Genomic DNA, 10,986 nt, shown 5'->3' on the forward strand with positions numbered 1-10,986 from the left:
TCATGGAATCACATTGTCCGGATGACTTCATCTGTTCCAGGGGTAGCAACTAAATAAACAGAAAGCAGCAAACTGGCCCAAATTTTGGAGGTCGTTGACCATTGCAGGAGCTGCAGCAAAATCGTCCTGCCCTTTTGGAGAAAAATCAAAATAAACAACATGGGCTGAAGTTGTTAAGTGATCAGCGGCTAGAGTTATAGTGCGGTAATGTGAGGTATCCGGTTTGCTTACTCAGGACTGATCCCTGATTTTCCCCCCATTTGTGGCACTGGATTAAAGATGAGGATGGACACGGCAGACAGAAAAATGGAAAGGATGGATAAACACGACCCCATATTATACTGTAGGTAGTCCTTGACTTACAGTCATTCTTTTAGCGACCTATCAAAGTTACAACGGCACTGAAAAACGTATGACTTATGACCGATTTTTCACACTTAACAAGCGTTGCAGCATCACGTGATCAAAATTCGGAGGCTTGTGGAGAGGTTGTGGGATTAGAGGGAGGAAGGACAGGAAAGTGATTGAGGGTGGAGGCAAGGCGGGGACCGCCGAGCGTCTCCGAAAAAGGTATTGATTTGGATTATTTTTTATTGCTTGTGTATGTAAATGCATCATATTGGTATTTGTTGTTTAATTATAAAAATCAATAAAACTTTTTTTAAAAAAAATTCGGAGGCTTGGCAACTGGCTCACATTTATGACGGTCGCAGTGACCCGGGGTCACGTGATCCCCTTAGGTGACCTTCCGACAAGCAAAGTCAATGGAGGAAACCAGATTCACTTAACAACCGGGTTACTAACTCAACGGCTGCAGCGATTCACTTAACAACTTTGGCCAGAAAAGTCATAAAATGGGGCCAAACTCACTTCACAATTGTCTCGCTGAGTGACATAAATTTTGGGTTCAATTGCCGTCGTAAGTCAAGGACTACCTGTACAAATTCTAGTTCCAGACAGTCCTTGATTTACAACCATTTGTTTAGTGACGGTTCAAAGTTACAACGGCACTGAAAAAAAAGCGACCTACGCCAGGTCCTCACGCTTACGATCGTTGCGTCTCCAGAGTCACGTGATCGAAATTCAGTTGCTCGGCAACTGGCCTGCATTCACAACGGTTCTCACAACACAGAAAAGGGCAGTGCTCCAAATTTCCGGGACACTGTCATCGTTTTCATGGAAGAGTGCTGCTAATTCTCCTTTCCTAATCAGAGAGATCTGAAGAAGGAACTATTAAAAAAAAACAATTCCCAAAAGCTGCCGGCCTTGTAACAAATGGGTGAAATCAAGGAGGGGGGGGGAGAAAAAAGGACAACTCAAACCGTCTCCCCATTGCAGTGTTTGGTGGCTTGCCATAACAACATTGTTGGTTTTTTGGGGGGAGATATTCTTGTTTCCTGTGAGGAGGAGAAGAAAGAGTGAGACAGCTGATTTCCATTGCCGAGATGGAGAAAATGCATCAGGAGAAGGAAGGGGAAAAAAAAATAATAAATAAATTCTCCAGCAATGCCAGAGAGTCTTCACAGCACACTTTGCTTGCTTCCAGCACAAACGTCTGGCACGCGCTGAAGCTGATGAGTTCATGTTGCAGAAGGAAGGATTCCCGCACAGCTTCCTAGAAAATCGAGGTTCACACCACAAAGCAGGTGCAAGCAATCCTGGGGAAAAGGTGATGTCAGCATACGAGCCATCTCCTCGAACGCAATAAATTAAGATGGGGTTGAGACCGTCTCTCTCTCTCACCTTCAGAAAGAATCCTGCCCTTGCTCTGCTCTGCTCAGATTCCCAAACTCCAAAATCGAAGTCTACATCCTTTGAGGAATCATTGCTTCAAGCGCAGGTCTGTTTGGTATTATATAATCTCGTTCTGCAATGATCAGGTGGGGCCGAGATCTCTCCAGATGATTACGGCTCTCTTTTACCTGAGCACTGACTTGTTCTGTCTGGCTCTCTTATTTGTCCTAGAGATGGGTCCTTCCCTTCTTCCCACGTTCACTAATGTTAATGGCTGGAAAACACAGAACATAGAATTATGGGGCTGGAAGGGACCTGGGAGGTCATCTAGTCCAACCCCCTGCTCAGGCAGGAAACCCTGTACCATTTCAGACAAACGGCTGTCCAGTCTCTTCTTAAAAACTTCCAGTGTTGGAGCATTCACAACTTCTGGAGGCAGGTTGTTCCCCTGGTTAATTGTTCTAACTGTCAGGAAGTTTCTCCTTAGTTCTAGGTTGCTTCTCTCCTTGATCAGTTTCCATCTATTTGTTTCCTGTCCTGCCTTCAGGTGCTTTGGAGAATAGCTTGACTCCCTCTTCTTTGTGGCAACCCCTGAGATATTGTAAGACTGCTATCATGTCACCCCTGGTCCTTCTCTTCATTAAACTAGACATACCCAATTCCAGCAACCGTTCCTTGTATGTTTTAGCCTCCAGTCCCCTAAACATCTTTGTTGCTCTTCTCTGTACTCTTTCTAGAGTCTCAACATCTTTTTTATATGGTGGGAACCAAAACTGGATTCAGTATTCCAAGTGTGGCCTTACCGAGGCATTATAAAGTGGTACCAACACTTCATGTGATCTTGATCCTGTTAACTTTCTCTGTTAATCTGTTATTCTTCCCAGAAGTGTTGATGGAATTGATCAAGGGGTGTCACAGGGTACGGTTAAAAAAAAAACCTCAAGAGGGCAACCAGAGTGTAAATAAGAAGTAGGCTTTTAATTCAAATATCGCAACCACTATCTTGGCTTTTTAACCATACTTTGAGGTGAGGACACACGTCTGAACTGATATCTTCCAGAGGGTCTTAAAAAAAAAAAATCTTTTGGGCTGCAGAAAACAGACTCACTATGCACACCCATCTCACATGCATCTCACATCCTATGCCAGTGATGGCGAACCTTTTAGAGACCAAGTGCCCAAACTGCAACCCCAAACCCACTTATGCATTGTCGGGTGCCGGGTGGGTGTGGCCCATTGGGTGGGTGTGGCCCATTGGGTGGGCATGGCTAAGGTGGTAACGGCAGACTGGGTGGGACTAAAAAGTTCAATCAATGAATTCCAACTTTGCAAGATCTTTTTTTTCCCCGCGAGAAGTTGAAATGGACTGATTGATTGAACCTTTTTTTTTTTTACGTGGCGGCGGAGGCCTAAAGCGAAAAGGTTTTATAAAACCCAGCTGAAGGCCTAGGACTGGGGCGATGGCGCACGTGCCCACAGAGAGGCCTCTGAGTGCCGCCTCTGGCACCCGTGCCATAGGTTCGCCACCACTGTCATATCCTATGCACTTCCAGGAGATTATGCCACAAGCCACCTCTGAAACATCGCCTAACCACTGTCCCTGGATGGACAGGAGCGACCTGAGGTCATCTGCTGCCACCTGTCAAGTGACTCCATCAAGGCCCTGGATCTCAGTCTTTCTATTCTCCCATCTGTGAAATGGGAATAATTGCCAGGTTGCCAGCGCAGGTGGCAAAGTTCAGAATTGCAGGAGGAGCTGGCCTGAAACGGAGACGGGTGCCCTTAAATGCCCCGCCAAGGCAGACAGCTCTATCACCGTCTCCGCCTGCCTTTCTCCTGCCGAAAGGGGGGGGGGGAACTGAAGAAATAAACCTGTCATCTGATGGTTATATCTGCCATACTTTGACTCAGGATGTTGCAGCAAGAGGTCCACATGTGTGCCAAGGAAAGAGGGAAGGAGGGAGAACAAACCGGAGCTCCCCTCCCCTCCTTAACCCCCAAATTGCTCCCCACTGACATCAACCCTGAACAGATGCCAAAGATTAGATACGCAGCTGCTTTTTCTGACACCACTGAGGGGGAAAGAAGCATTTTTCTCCATGCCAGTCACTTCCTCCACAAGGCATGAACAGCCAGTCAAGACTCCAGGGCTGGAGAGAAGCAGGAACTGGGGAGAAGGTAGAGGGAGGGGAGGGAGGAGCACGTCCTTGCGTCACTTCCTCCTCCTCCTCCCCCCAAAAATTTCCTCAGAAGACTTAACTCGTAGACGTGGGGATCCTCCTGAACAGGGCAGGTCCTGCACCGGTGTAGTACTTGAGGAGGGTGGTCACAGAGAAGAGAGGACTGACCTGTTCTCCAAAGCACCAGAAGGCAGGACAGAAAAGCCAACACAGTGTTAGGTTGCATTAACAGAGGGATAGAATCAAGATCAGGTGAAGTGTTAATACCACTTTACAATGCCTTAGTAAGGCCACACTTGGAATACTGCATCCAGTTTTGGTCACCACGATGTAAAAAAAGATGTTGAGACTCTGGAAAGAGTGCAGAGAAGAGCCACAAAGATGATCAGGGGACTGGAGGCTAAAACATATCAAGAACAGTTGCTGGAATTGGGTATGTCCAGTTTAATGAAGAGAAGGACGAGGGGGGACATGATAGCAGTCTTCCAATATCTCAGGGGCTGCCCCAAAGAAGAGGGAGTCAAGCTATTCTCCAAAGCCCCTGAAGGCAGGACAAGAAGCAACGGATGGAAACTAATCAAGGAGAGAAGCAACCTGGAACTAAGGAGAAACTTCCTGACAGTTAGAACAATTAACCAGTGTTGTTGTCAGTTGAGGACTATCTGTAGCTTGCCTCTTGGAGTTGTGGGTAGATAGACTCGTGGACTTCAACTCCCAGAATTCCTCAGCCAGCATGGCTCAGCTTGGAAACCTCTCCCTTTCCCCTCAGCATGGCTGGCTCAGGAATTCTGGGAGTTGAAGTCCGCGAGTCATAAAAGAGCAAAGGTTGCGTACCCTTGGACTAGGGCTGGATTGCTAGCGTGCCTTTCTCTTCTTGCTTCTCCTGTTGAACGCCTCCTGCTTCAAGGAGGCAGGAAGCAGCCATCAAAGCAAGCACTACGGATCACCGGAGCCTCCATGAATCTGGTCAGGCCCATCTGCATAGCATCCAAGTGGCTACCATATGACTACAACTGCTGGCAGAGAATCCCACACTTTAACTATGTGCGATGCACAAGCAGATTTCCGTCTGTCGGTTCTGAATCTACCTGTTCCTTGAAAGGAAACCAAAAAGAGCGGGAGAACTTGTACCCTAAATCTGGAATCTAGGCAAATCTTGGGATCTTGATTTTTCTCACTTGGGACTCTCTCGGCTTCAGCCACGACAGCTGGGAATCAGGGAGGCGCGCTTCCAACAGACTGAGAAGGGATGAAAATTGGGAGAAGGTGCTCCGACATCAGTAGATGCAGTTCAACTTCGGACTCCCTGGCAGCTCTCTTGCTGCTGTAGCTACTACTGTTTTACTATCTCTTTTCTCTTGGATCTACTTCATACAACTACCCAGAGGGAAAATATTCCTTGTTTTTCTCGGGTGCTGGGGAAATACAGGAGAAAGGAGAGGGACACATCCATAGAAGACAAGGAAATCCTTCAAAGCTTCAACACTGTTGCAGAAAAACTGACCTACCCAAATGCAAGACATCCAATGTTCATTATTTAAAGTCTTTTTCATCCAGGATTTCTCAAGAGAAGAGATGGCCCATTTCCCCCCCAGTTAGAGCTATCTTTCCATCCAGGGGGTGGAGCTAGGGCTATGACCAGACCTTATTTCATTTTCACTTAAAAGTGCAAATAAACAGAGGTCATAGGACAACTTTTTAAATTATGGAGTTGATAACCACTTTCTAATTTCACCTTTTAGAAAATGAGTCACAACTTTTGGAAGTTGTAAAGCACAGGGGTGGGGGAGGTGACCTTCAGACTGTGCATCTGCTCATAACTTTACCCACACGGGGTCCTTTACATCTGCAGGACTACAACTCTCTCAATTTCTAACCAGCACAACGTTGGACATATGACTAATTGCTTCAGTGTAATCTGCATTGCATTTGTTTCTCTGGGAGATGAAGGAGGGGAACTTTCAGACCTCACAACAGACATCTTATGAAATTTATTGATTTCAGAGACAGTGATTGACTAGTGGTTGGGTTGGGTTGCGTTGGATTGGGTTGGTTTGAGATGAATTAAGTAGAATAGGGTTGGGTTGGGTTAGGCTGAGATGAGATGAGTTGTGTAGAGTTGGGTTGCATTGGATTGAGTTGGGTTGAAATAAGTTGGGTTGAGTTGGGTTGAATTGGATTAGGTTCAGAAAGTGGATTGGATTTAGAAAGTAAATCTATGGTGGGCCTTGTCTCTAGTACACACAAATATGGAATATTACACAATGTATCTCCTCTACACGCCCACAGAGTACAACTAATGAAGTAGGTTTTGGAGGTGATCCAATGTTATGGAGCAATGAAATTTTGCCACAATCAATGATCTGATACACACCCACCTTGGCATTCGGTTTTGCTTCCTCTGTCCCGGTTTATTCACTGAAACTACATTCCACTTTGTCCTCTAGTGCTGACATGCTCTTGAGTCCTGACTCATCCCATAGTTGATTGTTTTGAGTTCATATCAGGCGACAATCAATGATCCCAGAAATATATGCACACTTGCACATTACCTGGAAAAAAGGAACGGTTCTGATTAAGAAAGAGGGGACTGGTTTTGCATGGTATTTGCATATGTAAGATTCACCTATTTATGTGCATTGGTGAAAATGCAATCATATAATATAGAAGCCTGCAACCATTACAAGCTCTTTCAAACTGTTGGTGGCACCAATTGCTGGTGAACAATTTCATGGTCTTCACTTTACATAGGATGGAGACGCCTTCAAACCAAGGATGGCCTCAAACTTTGAGGATTCACTAGTCCTAGATACACTAAAACTGTCCTAATAGAACATATCTGAACATGGGGCCCCAGGTCCTCTCTGAGCTTGGTGGTTTTCTTGCAGATGTTTCATTACCAAACTAGGTAACATCGTCAACGCTAGAAGGGAGTGGAGTTTGCTCTCTATTTATAAACAGAGCCCTCTCCCTTCTAGCACTTGACGAGGTTATATAGTTTGGGTAATGAAACGTCTGCAAGAAAACAACGATGCTCACAGGTCAGTCCTGAGCTACATATACACTCTTCTATCAGTACATCTGAATGTGTACAGTTGGATGTTCTGTTGCCAGCACAATGAGCACAACAGCATTCATGGAATCTGTGGGTACACTAGAGCAATTATCTATCTAAATCTATCAGTATTAACCTTGTGAACTCTAAAGCTTCCTCCTTCTGTTATGTATTCAAGATGGACAGTGGTTAATATATATATGTTTATATATATAAAGTGGTTAATATTTATATGTAAGGTAGGTAGGTCTATACATATGTTGTTTATAGCATGTTTAAATGTGTGTTATGTATGTGTACACTTTGAGAGCAAGCAACTAAATTTCATTTTTAATGTGTGACAATAAAGGTCATCTTTCTGTCTGTCTGTCTGTCTGTCTGTCTGTCTGTCTGTCTGTCTGTCTGCCTGCCTACCTACCTACCTACCTACCTACCTACCTACCTAGCCATCTATCTAGCCATCTATTTAGCTGTCTGCCTGCCTACTATCTATCTATCTATCTATCTATCTATCTATCTATCTATCTATCTATCTATCTATCTATCATCCATCCATCCATCCATCCATCCATCCATCCATCCATCCATCCATCCATCCATCCATCCATCCATCTATCTATCTATCTATCTATCTATCTATCTATCTATCTATCTATCTATCTATCTATCTATCTATCTATCTATCTATCTAAATATCTAAAAATTCCTCAGAATGGAAGGAAGATGCCTGGACAGTCACGGAGATTTAAGTACAGCATACACCTAGGAGTAAACACCAAAAACATCCCTATGTATCACAGTTCCTCTGAAAGCTTGTAACTTCCTACTCACTCATCACCAGGCCCTCTGCCAAGAGCTATAAATGGCAAGGCTTATGAAAAATCATGCCAGGCCGGAGGGCATGCCAGCTGAAGTAGCTAAGTGCCAGAACCAATGGCCAAGAGCAACTGGTAGATGCCAGCCCTTGAAAACTTCTCTCTACAGGCCAGGTAAGACTTCGGGTTTCTGGTCATGAGTTTCTGACACGCCCCAAAGTTAACAGGATAACAGAACAACGAAAGGGACCTTGGGGGGGGGGTCTTCTGATCCAACTCTCTGCTCAAGGAGACCCCTCTACCATTTTAGACAAATGGCTGTCCAGTCTCTAATTAAAATTAAGACCCAAGTGTGATGGTAAGTCGAGAACTACCTGTAATAGGTTGACTAGTGCGAAGTGGCTGAATCCCACCACTGGTTCTAATCCCGCCTTAGGCATGAAAGCCAACTGGGTGACTTTGGGCCAATCACCAGGAGACGGTGAGTTCTAGTCCCACCTTAGGCTCAAAAGCCAGTGGAGTGACTTTGTGCCAATCACCAGGATACAGTGAATTCTAGTTCTGCCTTAGCATGAAAGCCGGCTGGGTGACTTTGGACTACTAGTCACACACTCTCTCTCTCATCCCAATCCACCTCACAGGATCGCTGTAAATAGGAGGAGGAAGGTGTACTGGATAAGTGTTCTGCCTTGAGTTATTTGTAAAAATGATACAGGTGGAATATTTATATACTCACGCATACATATATATGTGTACATATAATAATAATAATAATAATAATAATAATAATAATAATAATAATAATAATAATAATAATAATAATAATAATAGTAAAGTTGGAAGGGACCTTGGAGGTCTTCTAGTGCAGCCCCCTGCTCAGGCAGGAAACCCTATACCATTTCGGACAAACGGCTGTCCAGTCTCTTCTTAAAAACTTCCAGTGTTGGAGCATTCACCGCTTCTGGAGGCAGGTTGTTCCACTGGTTAATTGTTCTAACTGTCAGGAAGTTTCTCCTTAGTTCTAGGTTGCTTCTCTCCTTGATGAGTTTCCACCCGTTGCTTCTTGTCCAGCCCTCAGGTGCTTTGGAGAAGAGCTTGACTCCCTCTTCTTTGGGGCAGCCCCTGAGATATTGGAACGCTGCTATCATGTCCCCCCTCGTCCTTCTCTTCATTAGACTAGACATACCCAATTCCAGCAGCCGTTCCTTATATGTTTTAGCCTCCAGTCCCCTAATCCTCTTTGTTGCTCTTCTCTGTACTCTTTCTAGAGTCTCAGCATCTTTTTTACATCGCGGTGACCAAAACTGGATGCAGTATTCCAAGTGTGGCCTTACCAAGGCCTTGTAAAGTGGTATTAATACTTCACGTGATCTTGATTCTATCCCTCTGTTAATGCAGCCCAGCACTGTGTTGGCCTTTTTGGCTTTATCACCAAAGAATTGAGAGCCACCAAGTTAGGGTTTTCTCCTGAGTTTTAATCGAGCCTTTTTTTCCCCCATTTTTTTTCATTCCCCCTCCCCCCATTTTTTTTGGGGGGGGGGGTCCTTTTTGGCCTCCCTCTGCTTTATCCTCCCTTCCTTTTCCTCCTCCTGTCGGTGCCTTCCTTTATTTCATGCTTCCCTTCTCACTTGTCCCTCACGCTTTCAAACCTGCCCTTTCCCCGAATGCTGCCCCCCCTTATCTCCCATTGGGGGTCTCTTAAGTCCCCCCACTTCCTGCCGCCTGGTCCCCCTCCCTCCCTTCCCACTCTCCCCCCCCCCATCCCCGCCTGGGCTGGTTCTGTCTTCCCAGGCCTGGGAGTTACAAATGATTAGATTTTCAGCCCAATTAAGGCAGCCTGGCTCCCAGCCCCGGGAGAGAAAGGATTGGCCCAGGAAGGTGGGGAACCGACTTTGACAGCCCTGGCGTCTTCCGCGCCCTCCCATGGCACTGCCTGCTGAGCCCCATTGTCCTCTGCCACAGGAGAAGGGCCAAGCGCGGTGGGGGGGGTGGAGCAGGGGAGGGGGGGTCCCTCCTTCCCCCTCCCCTTCCCCGAGCGGAGCCAAAAGAATAGCTAATTAAGAGGTCTAAATGGGGGCAAAACTAATTCCCTATTCAGGCGGGCCCGAGGGGCAGGGCTGGGTTGGGGGGCAGGCAGGCAGGCAGGCAAACTGCAGAACATGACATCATGTCTTGTCTTGATGGGGGGGGGGAGAATGTCTCCCTCCGAGGACTTGGGATTTAACCCTTGGCTGGCTGTCTCCCATTCTGCCCCCCAAGCAAAGAAGGAACCACCCCTGGGCTGTTTTGCAGGGGGGGGACCCTCGCTTGTGCGCCCCATTTTAGACTCCTGGGTCAGAGTTTCTGTTTGCCCCTCTTTCAGATGGGGGAGTAGGGGGTAGGGATGCCTTGGGTTTTTCTGGCTGGGCTTTTTGTTTTAAAGGTGACCTTCGATGCGATTGTGCTTCCCCTCCTCTGCCCGGGTATCTTAAAAACAGAACAAGACATTTTTATTGCCGGCAAAGGGGGAAAAAAAAACCAGAGGCAAAATGTGGTCCTTTGGGTTGGGGGGTGGTCTGCGATATTTATTTGCGGGGGGGGGGATAGTGTTGTTGCCTTTGAACTCTCTTGCTGCCAAACAGAAGCATCGGCTTGTTTGTAAAGAATGGGAAGAATTGGGGAGAGCCTTGTCAGGTTGGAGCAGGGTAAAAGTGGAAGGAAGGAAGGAAAGAAGGAAGGAAGGAAGGAAAAGAGGAAGGAAGGAAGGAAGGAAGGAAGGAAAAGAGGAAGGAAGGAAGGAAGGAAGGAAGGAAGGAAGGAAGGAAGGAAAAGAGAAAGACAGTAGGGGGAGGAAGTAAAAGAGGAGGGAGGGAGACAGAGAAGAAGGAAGGCAGACAAAAGAGGGAGAGAGAGGAAGGAAGGAAGGAAGGAAGGAAGGAAGGAAGGAAGGAAGGAAGGAAGGCCACCTTGTGATCAGCATATGAAAATCGGCTCTCCTTAGTTCTAGGTTGCTTCTCTCCTTGGTTAGTTTCCATCCGTTGTTTCTTGTCCTGCCTTCAGGCGCTTTGGAGAATAGCTTGACTCCCTCTTCTTTGGGGCAGCCCCTGAGATATTGGAACACTGTTATCATTATTCCCCTGGTTCTTCTTTTCATTAAACTAGACATTAAACTAGATTTCAGTTCTGAGTTCTAGATTTAGATCTCTGGATTCTGAGAGAAAAT

The sequence above is a fragment of the Protobothrops mucrosquamatus genome, unplaced genomic scaffold (genome assembly GCF_001527695.2).
Source record: "Protobothrops mucrosquamatus isolate PMUCROS unplaced genomic scaffold, P.Mucros_1.0 scaffold2992, whole genome shotgun sequence".
NCBI lineage: Eukaryota > Metazoa > Chordata > Lepidosauria > Squamata > Viperidae > Protobothrops > Protobothrops mucrosquamatus.